General features: G+C 38.7%; 1 pseudogene; it reads right to left on the minus strand.

Annotated features, from left to right (window-relative positions):
- Positions 1 to 615: 615 nt before the first annotated feature.
- LOC109557875 (protein ILRUN pseudogene) overlaps positions 616 to 17,650 on the minus strand; it is an 84,297-nt pseudogene continuing 67,262 nt past the window's right edge.

The raw sequence follows: 17,650 nt of genomic DNA on the forward strand, positions 1-17,650 counted from the left end.
CTTCTAAGCTATTGCTGTCCTAGGAGAGTACATATCTTTGAATTTTTCCTCCTCCTCCACAACCAAAATCACAATAACTTAAAACTAACAAACAAGAAGGAGACAAAGTTCTGCTGAAAAAAAAAAAAAAAGAAAACATAGGTACTCTGACATAAATTGCAGCAATATCTTTTTTTGATTCATCTCTCAGAATAATGAAAACTAAAAATAGAGCTACCATATGATCCACAATCCCACTCCTGGGCATATATCTGGAGAAGAACATGGTTTAAAAGGATACATGCACTCCAGCGTCCACTTCAATACTGTTTACAATAGCAAAAAAAAAAAAAAAAAAGAAATGGAATTTTGATATATTTTAACTACTATGTAACTACTTAAAAATTATTTAAGAATATTTTGGCAAAAAATGTAATTACAACTAATTATTATGTAATTATCAGTAAAATCAATCAGGAGTAAAATATTTAAATGTTATATATATTACATAAATAAATGTATACAAAATATACACATATACAATCTGTAATGTTAAATGCTAAAATTTAAAATCAATATCTCTGGGTGTGTGAAGTTATAAACATTTGGTTTTATATTATATTTTACACCATATTTTAAATTTACCTACTCTTAACTGTTACTGATTATTCATAAAATGTCAGTAAATCAATGATTTATTTCTTACAACAGGCAGAATTCTGTCTTTACAAGGCTTTTTTCTCTCTGTACCTAGTAAATGTCCTAGAAATAAACTGCTTTGTATTTAGTATTTAAATGCTAAACAACTTCAGCCACCCAGTATAGACTTACCATGGAAAACAGCCTGCATGGAGTAATATACTTTTTTTTTCAGCAAAGAGACAATTTTTAAGAGTGAAATTTTTATCCTAAACCTTGATATAATCGACAGCCATCAGCAGTTCTCAGGTCAGCAATATCACCTTCCCCTAGGAACTTGCTAGAAAAACAAATTCCCAAACCCAACTCTGATATTGAGTCAAAAACAGTAAGTGTGGAGCCCAGCAATCTGTGTTTTAACAAACAGTGCAAGAGATTCTAAGCTATGTCAAAGTTTAAGAACCACAATCTGCACTACAATATAGAAATAAAAGTTTCAGCAGCTTCTACCTGTCTAAATTCACGGAAGGAGAATTCAATATAGTTAACTTAGGTCAGATGCTCTTTGAGTGCTAAGGTCTAAACTTTTTTTCTTCTTTCTCCAAATGCATGCCAAATTAAATAAGATAAATTGCTATTCTACTAAATAATTTGTCAGAGAGATTATGAATTTTAAAAACTTTTTCTTTTTTTAAAGCTCTCAGCATCAGGGGCTTTACTCAACTAACCAAAATCAACCACCAGGAACCAACCACCATTACTTTAGCAGAGCATGTAAGGCACTGTTTAATCAGGAAGCATAGGCAGAAATAGAACAAGAAATCAAATACCCAGAAGATTGTCATAGAAGAATCAGAGTACTTAAAATTATGATTAACTCAAACAATTCTCACACTAACTTGTCACACATGAAAATATAAAATATCTTTTGAGCCATTCCAGACAGACTGTGGGTGAGGGTATCAACAAAAGACACACCAACAAGGTCAAGGGGAAGCTCAACAACATTTAGGATAAATAACTGAGCCTTTTTCCTCAGAAAAAATAGCCCACCCCACACCAAAAAAACAAACAAGAAACAGTAGGAATGAATTCCAAAGGAGTGCTGTTGCTCAACACTTAGTACACATTTACACTGGGAGAATGGCTGGTGATATTTTTGACTTTTTTTTTTTTCTTCTTTTTTAACGCAAAAGGTAAAGAACTTTGTTCTTTCAACACCCAAACCAGAGCAGAGAGGCAGAAGTAAACTACAAACATGGATGGAGTGAGTATATCCACAGTACATGGAGATAGGGTGGAAGGAGGTTTTTTTTTTTGCTGTTGGCAGGAGAGCTAAGCCGTCTTAAGGAACATTCTAGGCTTCTCAGTTTGCCATGAAGGAGTACCGCAAAATACAAGGCCCACCACCTCCCCCTTCTCGTCTTCAACCTACCTTACTGAGAAGCTGTGTGTGTGTCGGCCAGGGGACAGATTTACAGAGCTCTGTGAGTGTCTCTTCTCATCTTGCTGGGTTTGGTCAGGTGCGGGAGCCCAGGTGTTTTTGCTGATGGACTCCAACCAGAATCCCCGGCGTCTTTTAAATTCTTTTCACCTGACTTTCTGTTCTTCTGGGGCGAGGCAAACAGATTGAAGTTTCGCTCTCCCTTATGATGCGGCTGCGTGTCGCACACTGTTTCAAAAGGTGACACTTCTCACTCCTAAAAGTCCACCCACCTCCACAAGGAGGACTCGGCTGGCGCCTCCACGGTAGAGCCTGCAGCAGCGCTCATCAGCGCCGGTCCTGACTCATCCCTGCTCCCCGGCTGTACACCCTACGCTGAATCCTGCAGTCTCTCGGGACTCCAGCGATGTCACTATCACCACGTTCATACATCCAATCTGGTCTCCCCTGACATACTTAAGACAAACCCGTAGAGGCCAGGCCTCTGCCCCAGAATTCTCCGTCTGCCAGGTTTTTATAAACTGAGCATCAGGAGGTATGGACTCCTCTTCTCCCAGGGTGACATCTTCAACAAAGGATGCAGAGGGGACAGTGATGTTTGGGCTCTCAAAGTCATATAACTGCTGCTCCTAGCTTCCAATTGGTCGTGTCCAGGAAGAAGGTGCAGCCAGTCCAGTTGAGCTGGAAGCTCGGCAAAAACTGGGTCTCAGAGGTGAGCACGTCCTCCTGGTCCGCCGTGCCTGCTGCGGGCCAGCCTGGAGACCTGGCTCCTTTGAGGTAGGCCCCTCCTTCTCACCACCTTGCGCCAGTAAACTTGCCCAGCCGCAGGCTCTCTAGTTCTTGGCTTCCCTGCAACCCGCCCCCAACACCCCAGTACCTCTGCCTCCGCTGACTCCGCCTCCTCCCCCACCACGCCCACTGGAGGTAGGAGAGCATGAGCGAAAGCATTCAAACAAATGAAAGTGTTCCTGTGGAACAGGTAAATCCAAGAGGCCAAATGAAACATCAGAACTACAAGGAAATGCGCAGAGAGAACATCTCAGGTGGTCAGTGGCTCAGTCGTGTCTGAATACCGTGTATAAAATGCAAACTTCCAGAGATCTGATAAGGCCATCTTCTACAAAGGTGTGGATGATTTCTGAATTACAAATAGGAACAATGCCAGCATTCTGTGAAGGCCCTTCCAGTTAAGTTCACCTGAAATCCTTCTTTGGAAATTGGCAGAAGCAAGTAATGAATAAATAAATAAAATTTAAATACCAAGTTAAATCAGGTCAACAGAAAAGCCAGAAACTAAAGCCAGCAAGTGGCAAAATATGTATAAAAGTCAGAAGTGGCTAGAGTCTTTCTCTCTTTTGGAGACTGCATGCCTTAATATTGTAAACTCTCATTATATCATCAGCACCTGGGGCTCCTTGTTCTATATGAAACATATCTTCTTAAAAACAAAACATTTAATGGGGCATCTCTATCTTTTTTGACTAATTACTGTGTTTCTAGGTGTTTCCTCAATAATTCCTTTAAGCTATAATTAAAACAAATCAATTTACGGCAAGATGATAGAAGTTTCTTGACCGGCTGACTGGGTTAGGCTTAAGAATGTCATCCCCTGGAGGATTTTTTTTTTCCCATTAGGCTTTCCATCATTAACCAGAAAACAATGTAAATTCATAATCTCTTGGCAACAATTTCGATAGCCCACAACTCTCAAGCAAACCTTAAGTTTCAGAAGTCATTCTGATTGTGTTTTAATCTACAGAAAAGTGAGTCTTGTTTGTGGTTCAGTTCATTGAGTATTCTGCTAATGAAACTATAATTTCAATGTCCATTTTAGAGAGTTTACTGTTCTTTTTCTTTCCCTTGGAAATCTGACTTGAATACTATTGAATATATTTTTTTCTCCCACAAGAGGGGAAGAGAATGAGTTAGATCAAAGAAACACTATGAAACCTAATACAAATGCTGATAGTGGGCTGTTACTTATAATGGAACGAGCACATCCTAAATAAAATGTTCAGATACTACCAGACATTCTGTTGCAGGCCCCTTCCACAGCCCCAAAGTGGGCTCGTCCAACACTCAGAAATTAATTGTCCAAGGAGACACCTGGGCTGACAAAGCAAGAGATTTTATTGGGAAAGGGCACCCTGGCGGAGAGCAGTAGGGTAAGGGAGCCCAGGAGAACCACTCTGCCACATGGCTCGCAGTTTTATGGTGATAGAATTAGTTTTCAGGTTGTCTTTAGCCAATCATTCTGACTCAGAGTCCTTCCTGGTGGTACATGCCTTGTTCAGCCAAGATGGATGCCAGTGAGAAGGATTCTGGGAAGTGGTCGGACTTGTGGTGTCTCCTTTTGCCTTTCCCGAACTCTTCTGGTTGGTGGTGGCTTATTAGTTCCGTGTTCCTTACCAGAACCTCCTGTTATAAAACAACTCATGCAAATAGTTACTATGGTGCCTGGTCAGAGTGGGCGGTTTCAGTCAGTGTGCTTCCCCTAGCAATTCTGCTCTTCTATTCCACACGGCACCCCATCTTTTTCTCCCATCACCACCTTGTCCCCCAATTACTCCCTCTGGGCTATGCCCTTAATACACTTCTCTCAGCAATCCCATTCCCTCTGCAGTGACAATAGTGTTCTTCTGTTTGAAAATCACTGGCATGGACATCAATGTTGATAACATCTGATATGCACCAATACTGCTTCTAACACCATCATGAGCGACTAAACATTAAATTAAATGCAAAAATGCCTTCTGATTGGAGAAAGGACCACAGTTTTTGTTGTCACTGTCACTATTCAATCATTATCACACTTTTAGTTTATATTTCTGCATTTATTTGTCTGAATATAGAAGAAGCAGCTGATGCTAAAGATCTTTGGCCTTTTACTGGAGAAGTTAAAAGCAGACAGTGTTTGACCTTAGTTTTCCTTTAGTGGAAGAACTAAGTACATCTCTTTACACTCTTGTTCTTTTTATGACTCCAGACTAAAACAATTTGCAAATCCTTTTAATTCTCACTTATGCTAAAGTACAAATTAGAGACCAGACTTGAAAATTCCATAAACAGGCAAAACCAATTAAGCCACATAAGCATAACTTAACTTAGCTTACTTTACAGAACCAACAAAACATACTGACTTCTTGCAAATGCCCCTAAAAATCATAAACAGAACTTAAGCTGTTCCCCTAAAATGGCATGTGGTGTCCACATTTAAACAATCCCCTGTCAGTAGAGCAGAGCCAGTGCTATCACCTATTACTATACGGCATAAACAGCCCCTGTTTGCAAGCTTTCCTATAGCAATACCTCTGAGCCTCATTCCCATGAGGGTTTGAGAGTTTCCAGTCCAGGAACTGTTTTTATATGCACAATAAACTATTGCTAATTACTATTTTAATGATATGGTCATTTTAGTCTTGCTATTTCTGGATGTTGGACACTAATAAATGCATTCAGTAATTGACTACTTTATGTCATCTCTGCCAGAGCATGATTTCACTTTGATTTTGCATCTTCAATACTACACTTGCCTTTGCAATCTACTATCTACAGCACAGCAATAATAATTGTTTTAAAATGTTAATTTATGCTCAGAATTCTCTAATTGCTTCTCATCTCTCTCAGGGTAAAAACTCAAGTGTAAATATAGCCTTAAAGATCTCTCCCAGTAATCTCTCAACGATTTGAATTTCTCTATACCTCACTCCCCTCATGCACTCAGCTTCTTTCCAGGATACATCAGACCTGATACATTAATTTTTCCATGATTTTAGAAGAAATTAAATAGTAAAAATTTTATGGGTCCCTAAAAAATGTTGTGGGCTCCAGGCACTCTGCCTCAAGGGCCTGGTGGCCAGGAGAGCCCTGCTCCTTAAGCTTTCTGAGGAAATTACCCTATACTTGTCAAGGAATATCTGGAACTTGATTTTTTCAAATAGCCTAGGTGTGTTGTAAGGAATACTTTTTATAATTTAAATGGGTTTTAAGATGAACTGTCAGGTAGGACCATGTGAGTGAAATGGGTTCCAAGGAGCCATGAGAGAGTGAAGACTATGGGCAAGTGCCTTTATTGTGGGGCAGAGTGAAATATACAAGGAAGCGGCATGAGGGGATTTCATGGGCCTATGTGAATGTCAGGAGGTCAAAGTCAGGGAGAGTGAGAAGGGGAACTTATCACAGTGCTGCACCTGGTTACCTGGGCAGGGTGCTCACCAGATGTTCACTGGGATACTGAAGCATCAGGAAATAGGAACATTTAAAACTTTATACTACATGAGATTAATTTCTACCTATGTCGTCTCCCAAAGCTCTTCCTTGCCCTTACTATAAAAATATTCCAAACTCCCACATTCCTTATGCTCCTCGCTCATCTTTTTTTTTTTTTTATCTGTATTGCATTTTTTAAGATCTGATATATTTTATTTGCTTGTTTATTTTGTTAAGTATCTCCTCCAACAAAATGTTACACGAAAAATGTTTTATGCATTGCTTTTTTTCAAGCTCCTTAAAGTATAGTCTGAAATAAGCCTAGCCTGTAATAGATACTCAAAACATAAAGCTGGTAAAACTGAATGCAACTGGAAAGGGTAAGGTTGTTTCTTACAGAATTAAAAAAATTACTTGTCATACTACTTAGAAGCTGCACTTTAGGCATTTTTACAGATAAAATTGATTTCATCATTGTATTTATGCTACTGCTGCTAAGTCGCTTCAGTCGTGTCCGACTCTGTGTGACCCCATAGACGGCAGCCTACCAGGTTCCCCATCCCTGGGATTCTCCAGGCAAGAACACTGGAGTGGGTTGCCATTTCCTTCTCCAATGCATGAAAGTGAAAAGTGAAGGTGAAGTCACTCAGTCGTGTCTGTCTGTTAGCGACCCCATGGACTGCAGCCCACCAGACTCCTTCATCTATGGGATTTTCCAGGCAAGAGTACAGGAGTGGGGTGCCATCGCCTTCTCCAGTATTTATGCTAGTATATAGAAAAACAATTGTTTTTTATACATTGATATTTATCCTGCAAATCCGCTGAACTCATACATAACTTCTAACAAATGTTTATGGGTTTTAAGGAGTTTTTGTATATGAGATCATACATAGATCTCATTGTATTTCTATAATAGTTTTACTTCTTCCTTTCCAACCTAGACCATTTTTCTCTTTCTTGTCTAATTGCGCTGCTTAGTAAATCCAGCTGTGTACTGAAGTGACAGGAGAGCACATTTTTGTCCCATTCCTGATCTTAGGGGCAATATATTCAGTCTTTCCCATGTTGCTAGCTGTGGTTTTCTCATACATTATTTTATCAGGATGAAATTAATTTCTATTTCTATTTTGTTGAATCCTTTTTTTTTTTTTAGAGGTGTATATTTTGTCAAAATTTGTTTCTGAGTCTATCTAGAGGATTATGCAGATTTTTGTCCTATAGTGCATTACATTGATTTTCATATGCTAACCAAACCTTACATTTCTGGGAGAAACTTCACTTTGTCATGTTGTATAATCCTTTTTATATGTTGCTAGATTTACTTTGCTAGTATTGTGTTGAAGATTTTTATGTCTAAAAAATACTGACTATAATTTTGGGTTTTTGTCTGACTTTGGTATAGATTACATATGGATCTCTTAGATTCCATGGGAAAGTGACCCTCCTGTACTTTTTGGAAAAGTCTGAGAAGGTTTGTTATTAATTCTTCAATAAACATTTGGTAGAATTCACTAATTAAGCTGTCCATGCCTGAGCTTTACTTTCTTGGAAGTTTTTAAATTATCAGTTCAATTGCTTTACTTGTTAGATCTAATTAGATTATCTTTCAGGTTGTCAGTTTTTATAGTTTGTATCTTAACAAGAATTTATCCATTTTATCTAAGTTATCTAATTTGTTAGTATACTTTAACACCCTCTTCCAACAACACAAGAGAAGACTCTACACATGGATATCACCAGATGGTTAATACCGAAATCAGATTGACTATATTCTTTGCAGCCAATGATGGAGAAGCCCTATACAGTCAGCAAAAACAAGACTGGGAGCTGACTGTGGCTCAGATCATGAACTCCTTATTGCCAAATTCAGACTTAAATTGAAGAAAGTAGGGAAAACCACTAGACCATTCAGGTATAACCTAAATCAAATACCTTATGATTATACAGCGGAAGTGACAAATAGATTCAAGGGATTAGATCTGATAGTGTGCCTGAAGTACTATGGATGGAGGTTCGCGACATTGTACAGGAGGCAGGGATCAACACCATTCCCAAGAAAAAGAAGTGCAAAAAGGCAAAATGGTTGTCTGAGGAGGCCTTAAAAATATCTGAGAAAGGAAGGGAAGCTAAAGGCAAAGGAGAAAAGGAAAGATATACCCATTTGAATGCAGAATTTCAAAGAACAGCAAGGAGAGATAAGAAAGCATTCCTCAGTGATCAGTGCAAAGAAATAGAGGAAAACAATGGAATGGAAAAGACTAGAGATCTCTTCAAGAAAATTAGAGATACCAAGGGAATATTTCATGCAGAGATGGGCACAATAAAGGACAGAAACGGTATGGACCTAACAGAAGCAGAAGATATTGAGAGGTGGCAAGAGTACACAGAAGAACTGTACAGAAAAGATCTTCATGACCCAGATAACCACGATAGTGTGATCACTCACCTACAGCCAGACATCCTGGAATGGGAAGTCAAGTGGGCCTTAGGAAGCTTCATTATGAACAAAGTTAGTTGAGGTGATGGAATTCCAGTTGAGCTATTTCAAATTCTAAAAGATGATGATGTGAAAATGCTGCACTCAATATGCCACCAAATTTGGAAACCTCAGCAGTGGCCACAGGACTGGAAAAGATCAGGTTTTATTCCAATCCGAAAGAAGGGCAATGCCCAAGAATGTTCAAACTACCATACAATCTCACTCATCTCACACGCTAGCAAAGTAATGATCAAAATTCTCCAAGCCAGACTTCAATAGTATGTGAACTGTAAATTTCCAGATGTTCAAGCTCGATTTAGAAAAGGCAGAGGAACCAGAGATCAAATTGCCAACATCTGTTGGATCATCAAAAAAGCAATAGAGTTCCAGAAAAACATCTACTTCTGATGTATTGACCATGCCAAAGCCTTTGACTGTGTGGATCACAACAAACTGTGGAAAATTCTGAAAGAGATGGGAATACCAGACCGCCTCTTCATGCAGGTTAAGAAACAACAGTTAGAACTGGACATGGAAAAACAGACTGTTTCCAAATCCAGAAAGGAGTATGTCAAGGCTGTATATTGTCACCCTGCTTATTTATCTCACATGCAGAGTACATCATGTGAAATGCTGGGCTGGATGAAGCATAAGCTGGAATTGAGATTTCTGGGAGAAATATCAATAACCTCAGATATGCAGATGACACCACCCTTATGGCAGAAAGAGAAGAAGAAATAAGAACCTCTTGATGAAAGTGAAAGAGAAGAGTGAAAAAGGTGGCTTGAAACTCAACATTCAGAAACTAAGATCATGGCATCCAGTCCCATCACTTCATGGCAAATAGATGGGGAAACAATGGAAACAGTGAAAGACTTTATTTTGTTGGGCTCCAAAATCACTGCAGATAGTGACTGCAGCCATGAAGTTAAAAGACACTTGCTCCTTGGAAGAAAAGTTATGACCAACCTAGACAGCATGTTAAAAAGCAGAGACATTACTTTGCCAACAAAAGTCTGTCTAATCAAAGCTATGGTTTTTCCAGTTGTCATGTATGGACGTGAGAGTTGGCCCATAAAGAAGGCTGAGAGCCAAAGAATTGATGCTTTCAAACTGTGGTGCTGGAGAAGACTCTTGAGAGTCCCTTGGACTGCAAGGAGATCCAACCAGTCCATCCTAAGGGAAATCAGTCCTGAATATTCATTGGAAGGACTGATGCTGAAGCTGAAACTCCAGTGCTTTGGCCACCTCATGTGAAGAACTGACCTCATTGAAGAAAACCCTAAGGCTTGGAAAGACTGAAGACAGGAGGAGAAGGGGACAGCAGATGGTTGGATGGCATCACCAACTCTATGGACATGAGTTTGAGTAAGCTCAGGGAGTTGGTGATGGACAGGGAAACCTGGCCTGCTGCAGTCCATGTTGTCACAAAGGATTGAACACGACTGAGTGACTGAACTGAATTAAACTCAATATTATCCCCTTATTTTCATAGCATTCTTTGTTTCTATATTAGTAATAGGTTTTCCTCTTACATTCCTGACTTTAAATATTTAGCCTTGTTCTCCCTTGCTTTTTTGCTCTTTTGCTATCTCACTATCTTTGCTTAGTAAAGCCAGGTAAAGTTTTATCAATTTATTAATCTTTTAAAAAATAGATCAGTTTTGTTGCTTTACTGAGCACTATTTCTCTATTTCTATTTCATTAGTTCCCATTCTAATATTTTTAATTATTTCCTTCTGTTTGCTTTAAATTTAGTTTGTTCTTTTTTTTAGTTTACTGATTTGACATCTTTCTTTTTTAATATAGGCATGTGTTTTCCAGAAGAGGAAAGATGTCACATGAAGGAAGGTAGATTTTAGTCACTGAAACTTGGATTATTATTTAATTCCAGGATTTAGTAAGACATCTAAGTTAGATAAGTTGCTTGACCTCTGTGAAGCTTGGTTTCCTTATGTGTAAAACAGAAATTGTAATTCATATCTTTAATTTTTGTGACAGAAATCATGAATGATGTAGACTTTCTCACATCGTACATGGGAGAAACAAATTTTCAATACATTTTTATATAGTATTTATGGCAGCAGATTCACTTATTTGTTATCAGGACAAAAACAGATTTAAGAACATCTGTATCAGAGGAGAAATACACATTTAAGATACATACACATAAGAGAAGAGATAGCATTCATCATACTCATAGTGTGTGAGTATGAGAGATTTTTTATGAGAGACAAAAATCATATACCTAGAAGAGAACCAAATAAATATACTGCATGTGGTAATTCAAATTCTCAAATAACCAAAATATGCATGTGTCCTATTACTGTCATGACAAGGAATATGAAAGTCATATCAGTCTACTTTTTTTAGAAGGGGTATCATGAAATCATTAAAGAGTTCTACTCTTCAGTGCATATTTCCAAAAGCAATTCTTCTGGCATATGATAAAATGCCAAAATGTGTTTCATTTTTTCTCTTTGATAAATAAACACGATATATCTTTGATAAATGAGCTATGTAAGCATTATATGCACATCATTTTTATTTTTTAATAGTTCAGAATACTAAAAGCAATAGCAGAATGCTGGAGACACCAATAAATTTTGAGTAGCTGAGTACTCAAATTGTGTGCTTGGTACCTAACATTTTAAAATAAATATAGTACATATATAAAAGTAGGGAAAATAAAGAATTTTATCAGCCTCAGTAGAGAAGTAAATATGGTTTCTCATCATCTAAGACTTTCTAAATTTTTTTAAGTAAAGAAAGTGCATTAGAATATTTCTATAAATATTACATATTTTAAATTGAATGAAAGGCATCTGCATCAAAATGTACTTTCCCCCACACAAAAAAAAGAAATTGGGGATTAGTTATTACTTAACATTGTAGATTGGCTGAGAATTTTTTTGGCAGCAGGAGAAAGATGACAATCATAGACATTTAGATTTTAAGATTAAAAAGTAGTATAATTACTAAGTATTACTACACTAAATACAGTAGATTTTTTTCATTTTGATGTGTTTTATTTTTAATATACTCACATGAAAGACTTAATGATTGCATACCCCAGAATGTACAATATTAAATGATGTTAAATCATTAAATCCAATACATGTAAGATGTCAAAATTTTTAATATTTGACCTCTTGAGTTCTATTTCTCAGCTACATTCTGAAATAGAAGCTTTAGTTTTTGTGTCAAAAGGAACAATTACATAATTAGGTGAGAGTTCAATTAATTAATTGTGTTTCCTAATGAAAGAGTTGTCAGCTTCTTAAATGAAAATATATTGATATGATGGGAATTAGAGTATTCATGTAATTAAAATAGGAAGTATTGTTTTTAGCAGCTATTAAGTATCATGCCATACCCTTAAGTAATACTGTGCTGACTAGCCTATTAAAATAGAAGCAACAGAGTAGAAAAATAATATGATTGAAAAATACCTCATATTAGTGTACAGTTGTATTTCACTGGAATTTATTTTTTCAATATATATCTATACAAATCCCACCATACCAGCTTTTTATTCATACTAGTGGAAATGCACTATAAGTGATACACTACTTCATTCTTCTATTGTTTATTTTTCTGTTATGGCATTTAATACCAAGATAAATGTAAACCATGAATTTGAATATATATCGTTTTTTTATATTTTTTACAAAGCCTAGTGTATTTGCCTGACGAATTTCTGTGGCCTTTCTGGTAACAATACTCTGGTTCTCTTTCCCATTTTCATTTCTAATGGATTGAATGGTGCTTGAAACACCCCTCATCTCCAGACATGAGCAACATACCACGTGGCTAATCAGCACATTTCATTATGCTGGTCTTGCTGATTAGGTCAGATGGTGCTGGGTTATCCAGTCTAAACCAAATCAGATTCCATCCCCAAATTTTGCTTCTTTCTTTCCCTGAGTTTGGTACATTGTTACAGATAAGTCTGGAGCCACTGCTGCCTATTTATGCCAGCATAAATATAATGGAAGCATGCCTGAAAAGTAAGCCACAGGAAAAGAAAGCAAGTCCTAGGATCTGGATACAGACAGACATGGTGAAAGCCAGGCTGTTCTCTGAATTTCTAATTAAATAAATCAATAAATTATCGCTTTTGTTTAAGCCAATTTAAGTTGATGTTCTGTCCAAATATAAGTATCCTCACTAATACAGGAAGGATAGAAAATTCTTTCATATGCAACAAACTAGAGCACAAAAAAATGTCTAGAAAAACATTCTGCTCTACTATCTTGGCACATGCAGTATGCCTGTGGCATCTATATTTGTTCTAAGATAAAGTATATTAAAATAAATAATCTTACTTATATAAGCTTCATAAATTAATCTATACACATGTATCTCTCAGCTTTATTTTTATGGGGATATATTTATTGGGGGAAGGACAAGGAGGTCAGCCAGTACAAATATTAAAAATCTTAAAGAACCTGATTTCCTCATAAATCTAATGAAGACTTTTGGATCTTCTGATTTTTCACTTTCTTTCATCCCTTATGTGCTAAATCACTTCAGTTGTGTCCAACTCTTTGGGATCATATGGACTGTATAGCCTGCCAGGCTCCTCTGTCCATGGCAAGAATACTGGAATGGTTGCCATTCCCTTCTCCAGGAGATTTTCCCAACCCAGGGTTTGAACCTGCATCTCTTATGCCTCCTACATTGGCAGGCAGGTATCCTTACCACAAGCACCATCTGGGAAGCCCTTTCATTCCTAAATAAGACTAACAAACATATTTGTGCTTTTAAGCAATGGTTTTTGCCTATCTAGTTGTAAATGTTCCAAAACTACCTGGCTACTTCTTTTTGAGAGTTTTTAATCTTTGCAATCATCTCATCATACATTTTATGAAATGATTTTGTACTTAGAAGTTATTGTATCATTCTAAATAGACACACACATGCATGGAAAAATGCTCAACATCACTAATTATTAGGGAAATGCAAATTAAAACTACAATGAAGTATCACATCACAGCAGTCAGAATGGCCATCATCAAATGTCCATAAATAATAAATGCTGGAGAGGGTGTAGCGAAAAAGGAACCCTCATGCAATGTTGATGGGAATGCAAATTGGTAAAGCCACTGTGGAGAACAGTATGGCAACTCCTGACAAAACTGAAAGTAGAGATACCATATGATCCTGCAATCTCACTCCTGGGTATATATCTGGGGAAAATTCTAATTTGAAAAGATGCATGCACTCCAATGATAATCTAATATGGTGCAGTAGAAGGACATGCGCTTATGTTCTCCTGAGAGAACACCAAAATCAAAACTGGTTGCTGAACAACCATGGACAGGAGAATGTCAGATCCCACCAAAAAAAATACCCCACATCCAAAAGCAAAGGAGAAACCCCAACAAGGTTGTAGGAAGGACACAGTCATGTTTAAAATCAAATTTCAGACACGCCAGAGATACTAGGAGGGTGGAAACAAAACATTGTGCACACCAGGACCCAGGGAAAAGGAGCAGTCACTTCCACAAGAGACTGAACCAGACCTGCCTTTAAGTATTTGAGTGTCTCCTGTGGAGGCACGGGTCAGCAGTGGCATGCCGCAGGGACAGGGGCTCTGGCTGCAGGCCTGGGAAGCATGGCCTGTGGCATAAGTCCTTTTGGAGGAGGTATCCATAAGCTCCACTATGGAGCTGCTGAGTAGACAAACTGGAAACAATTATACCAAAGCAGTTCTCACACTGTTGCAAAAATTCTAGGGCCCACAACAGATATCCCAACCTGGGGATTCAGCAAAGGGACTGACAATCCTCAGGGAATTTGACTTTGAAGACCAGTAGGATTTGATTACAGAACCTCCCCTGGACTGGGGAAACAGACTCTTGGAGGGCACAACAAAGCCTGGGGCACACCAGGACCCAGGAGAAAGGAGCAATGACCCCATAAGAGACTGAGCCAGACTTGCCTGTGGGTGTCTGGGAGTCTCCGACAGAGGCATGGGTCAATAGTGCTGTGCCACAGGGTCAGGGGCACTGACTACAATAGTTGTGTGCTGGCATAAGTCCTTTTGAAGGCAAAACTACAGGGAAGGAACACAACCCCATTCATCAGCAGAAGACTGGATTAAAGATTGACTAAGAATGGCCTTGCCCAACAGAGAAAACCCAGTTTTTCCCACAGCCAGTCCCTCCCACCAGGAAGCTTCCATAAGCCTCTTATCATCATCCATCAGAGTGGAGACAAAAGGAAAACCACAATCACAGAAAACTGACCAATGGATCAGATGGATCATAGCCTTGTCTAACTCAATGAAACTATGAGCCATTCTGTGTAGGACTTCTCAAGATGGATGGATCATGGTGGAGACTTCTCACAAAATGTGATCCTCTTAGAAGGGAATGGCAAGCCATTTCAGCATTCTTACCTTGATAACCCCATGAACAGTATGAAAAGGCAAAATGATATGACATAGAGAGATGAACTCCCCAGGGTGGTAGGTGCACAATATGCTACTGGAGAAGAGCAGAGAAATAGCTCCAGAAGTAATGAAGAGGCTGAGCCAGAGGAAACAACACCCAGTTGTGGGTGTGACTCTTGATGGAAGTAAAATCTGATGCTGTAAAGAACAATATTGCATAGGAACCTGGAATGTTAGGTCTATGAATCAAGGTAAATTGGAAGTGGTCAAATAGGAGATGGCAGGAGTGAGCATTGACATTTGAGGAATCAGTGAACTAGAATGGACTAGAATGGGCGAATTTAATTCAGATGACCATTATATCTACTACTGTGGGCAAGAATCCCTTAGAAGAAAATGGAGTAGCCACAGAGTCAACAGAAGACATTGAAATGCACTACTTGGATGCAATCTCAAAAATGACAGAATGATTTCTGTTCATTTCCAAGGCAAAAAATTCACTTTCACAACAATCCAAGTCTATGCCCCAACCACTAATGCCAAAGAAGCTGAAGTTGAACAGTTCTATGATGACCTACAAGACCTTCTAGGACTAACACCAAAAAAAAGATGTCCTTTTCATTACAGGGGACTGGAATGCAAAAGTAGGAGGTAAAGAGATACCTGGAGTAATAGGAAAGTTTAGTCTTGGAGTACAAAATGAAGCAGGGCAAAGGCTACAGAATTTTGCCAGAGATTGCACTGGTCACAGCAAACACCCTCTTCCAAAAACACAAGAGATGACTCTACACATGGACATCACCAAATGGTCAATACCAAAATCAGAATGATAATATCCTTTGCAACTGAAGATGGAGAAGTTCTAATGGTCAGCAAAAATAGGACCAGGACCTAACCCTGGCTCAGGATCAAACTCCATATTGAAAACTTCAGACTTATATTGAAGAAAGTAGGGAAAACCACTAGGCTATCCAGTTCCAGTTCCAGTTCAGTCGTTCAGTCATGTCCGACTCTTTGCGACCCAATGAATTACAGCATTCCAGGCCTCCCTGTCCATCACCAACTCCCAGAGTTCACTCAAACTCACGTCCATTGAGTCAGTGATGCCATCCAGCCATCTCATCCTCTGTCATCCCCTTCTCCTCCTGCCCCCAATCCCTCCCAGCATCAGGGTCTTTTCCAGTGAGCCCACTCTTCGCATGAGGTGGCCAAAGTATTGGAGTTTCAGCTTTAGCATCAGTCCTTCCAATGAACACACAGGGCTGATCTCCTTTAGAATGGACTGGTCGGATCTCCTTGCAGTCCAAGGGGCTCTCAAGAGTCGTCTCCAACACCATAATCAAAAGCATCAATTCTTCGGTGCTCAGCTTTCTTCACAGTCCAACTCTCACATCCATACATGACCACTGGAAAAACCATAGCCTTGACTAGACAGACCTTTGTTGGCAAAGTAATGTCTCTGCTTTTCAATATGCTATCTAGGTTGGTCATAATTTTCCTTCAAAGCAGTAAGTGTCTTTTAATTTCATGGCTGCAATCACCATATGCAGTGACTTTGGAGCCCAGAAAAATAAAGTCTGACACTGTTTCCACTGTTTCCCCATCTATTTCCCATGAAGTAACGGGACCGGATGCCATGATCTTCATTTTATGAATGTTGAGCTCTAAGTCAACTTTTTCACTCTCCTCTTTCCCTTTCATCAAGAGACTCTTTAGTTCCTCTTCACTTTCTGCCATAATGGTGGTGTCATCTGCATATCTGAGTTTATTGATATTTCTCTTGGCAATCTTGATTCCAGCTTTTGCTTCTTCCAGCCCAGTGTTTCTCATGATGTACTCTGCATAGAAGTTAAATAAGCAGGAAGACAATATACAGCCTTGATGTACTCCTTTTCATATTTGGAACCAGTCTGTTGTTCCATGTCCAGTTCTAACTGTTGCATCCTGACCTGCATATAGATTTCTCAAGAGGCAGGTCGGGTGGTCTGGTATGCCCATGTCTTTCAGAATTTTCCACCGTTTATTGTGATCCACACAGTCAAAGGCTTTGGCATAGCCAATAAAGCAGAAATAGATGTTTTTCTGGAAGTCTCTTGCTTTTTTGATGATCCAGTGGATTTTGGCTATTTGATCTCTGGTTCCACTGCCTTTTCTAAATCGAGTTTGAAAATCTGGAAGTTCACGGTTCATGTGTTGCTGAAGCTTGGCTTGGAGAATTTTGAGCATTAGTTTACTAGTGTGTGAGATGCAGAAAGAATGAAGGGATGGGGCCAAAGCAAAAACAATACCCAGTTGTGGATGTGACTGGTGATAGAAGCAAGGTCCGATTCTGTAAAGAGCAATATTGCATAGGAACCTGGAATGTTAGGTCCTTGAATCAAGGCAAATTGGAAGTGGTCAAACAGGAGATGGCAAGAGTGAACGTCGATATTCTAGGAATCAGTGAACTAAAATGGACTGGAATGAGTGAATTTAACTCAGATGACCATTATATCTACTA

The sequence above is a fragment of the Bos indicus genome, chromosome 4 (assembly GCF_029378745.1).
Source record: "Bos indicus isolate NIAB-ARS_2022 breed Sahiwal x Tharparkar chromosome 4, NIAB-ARS_B.indTharparkar_mat_pri_1.0, whole genome shotgun sequence".
In the NCBI taxonomy this organism is placed as follows: domain Eukaryota; kingdom Metazoa; phylum Chordata; class Mammalia; order Artiodactyla; family Bovidae; genus Bos; species Bos indicus.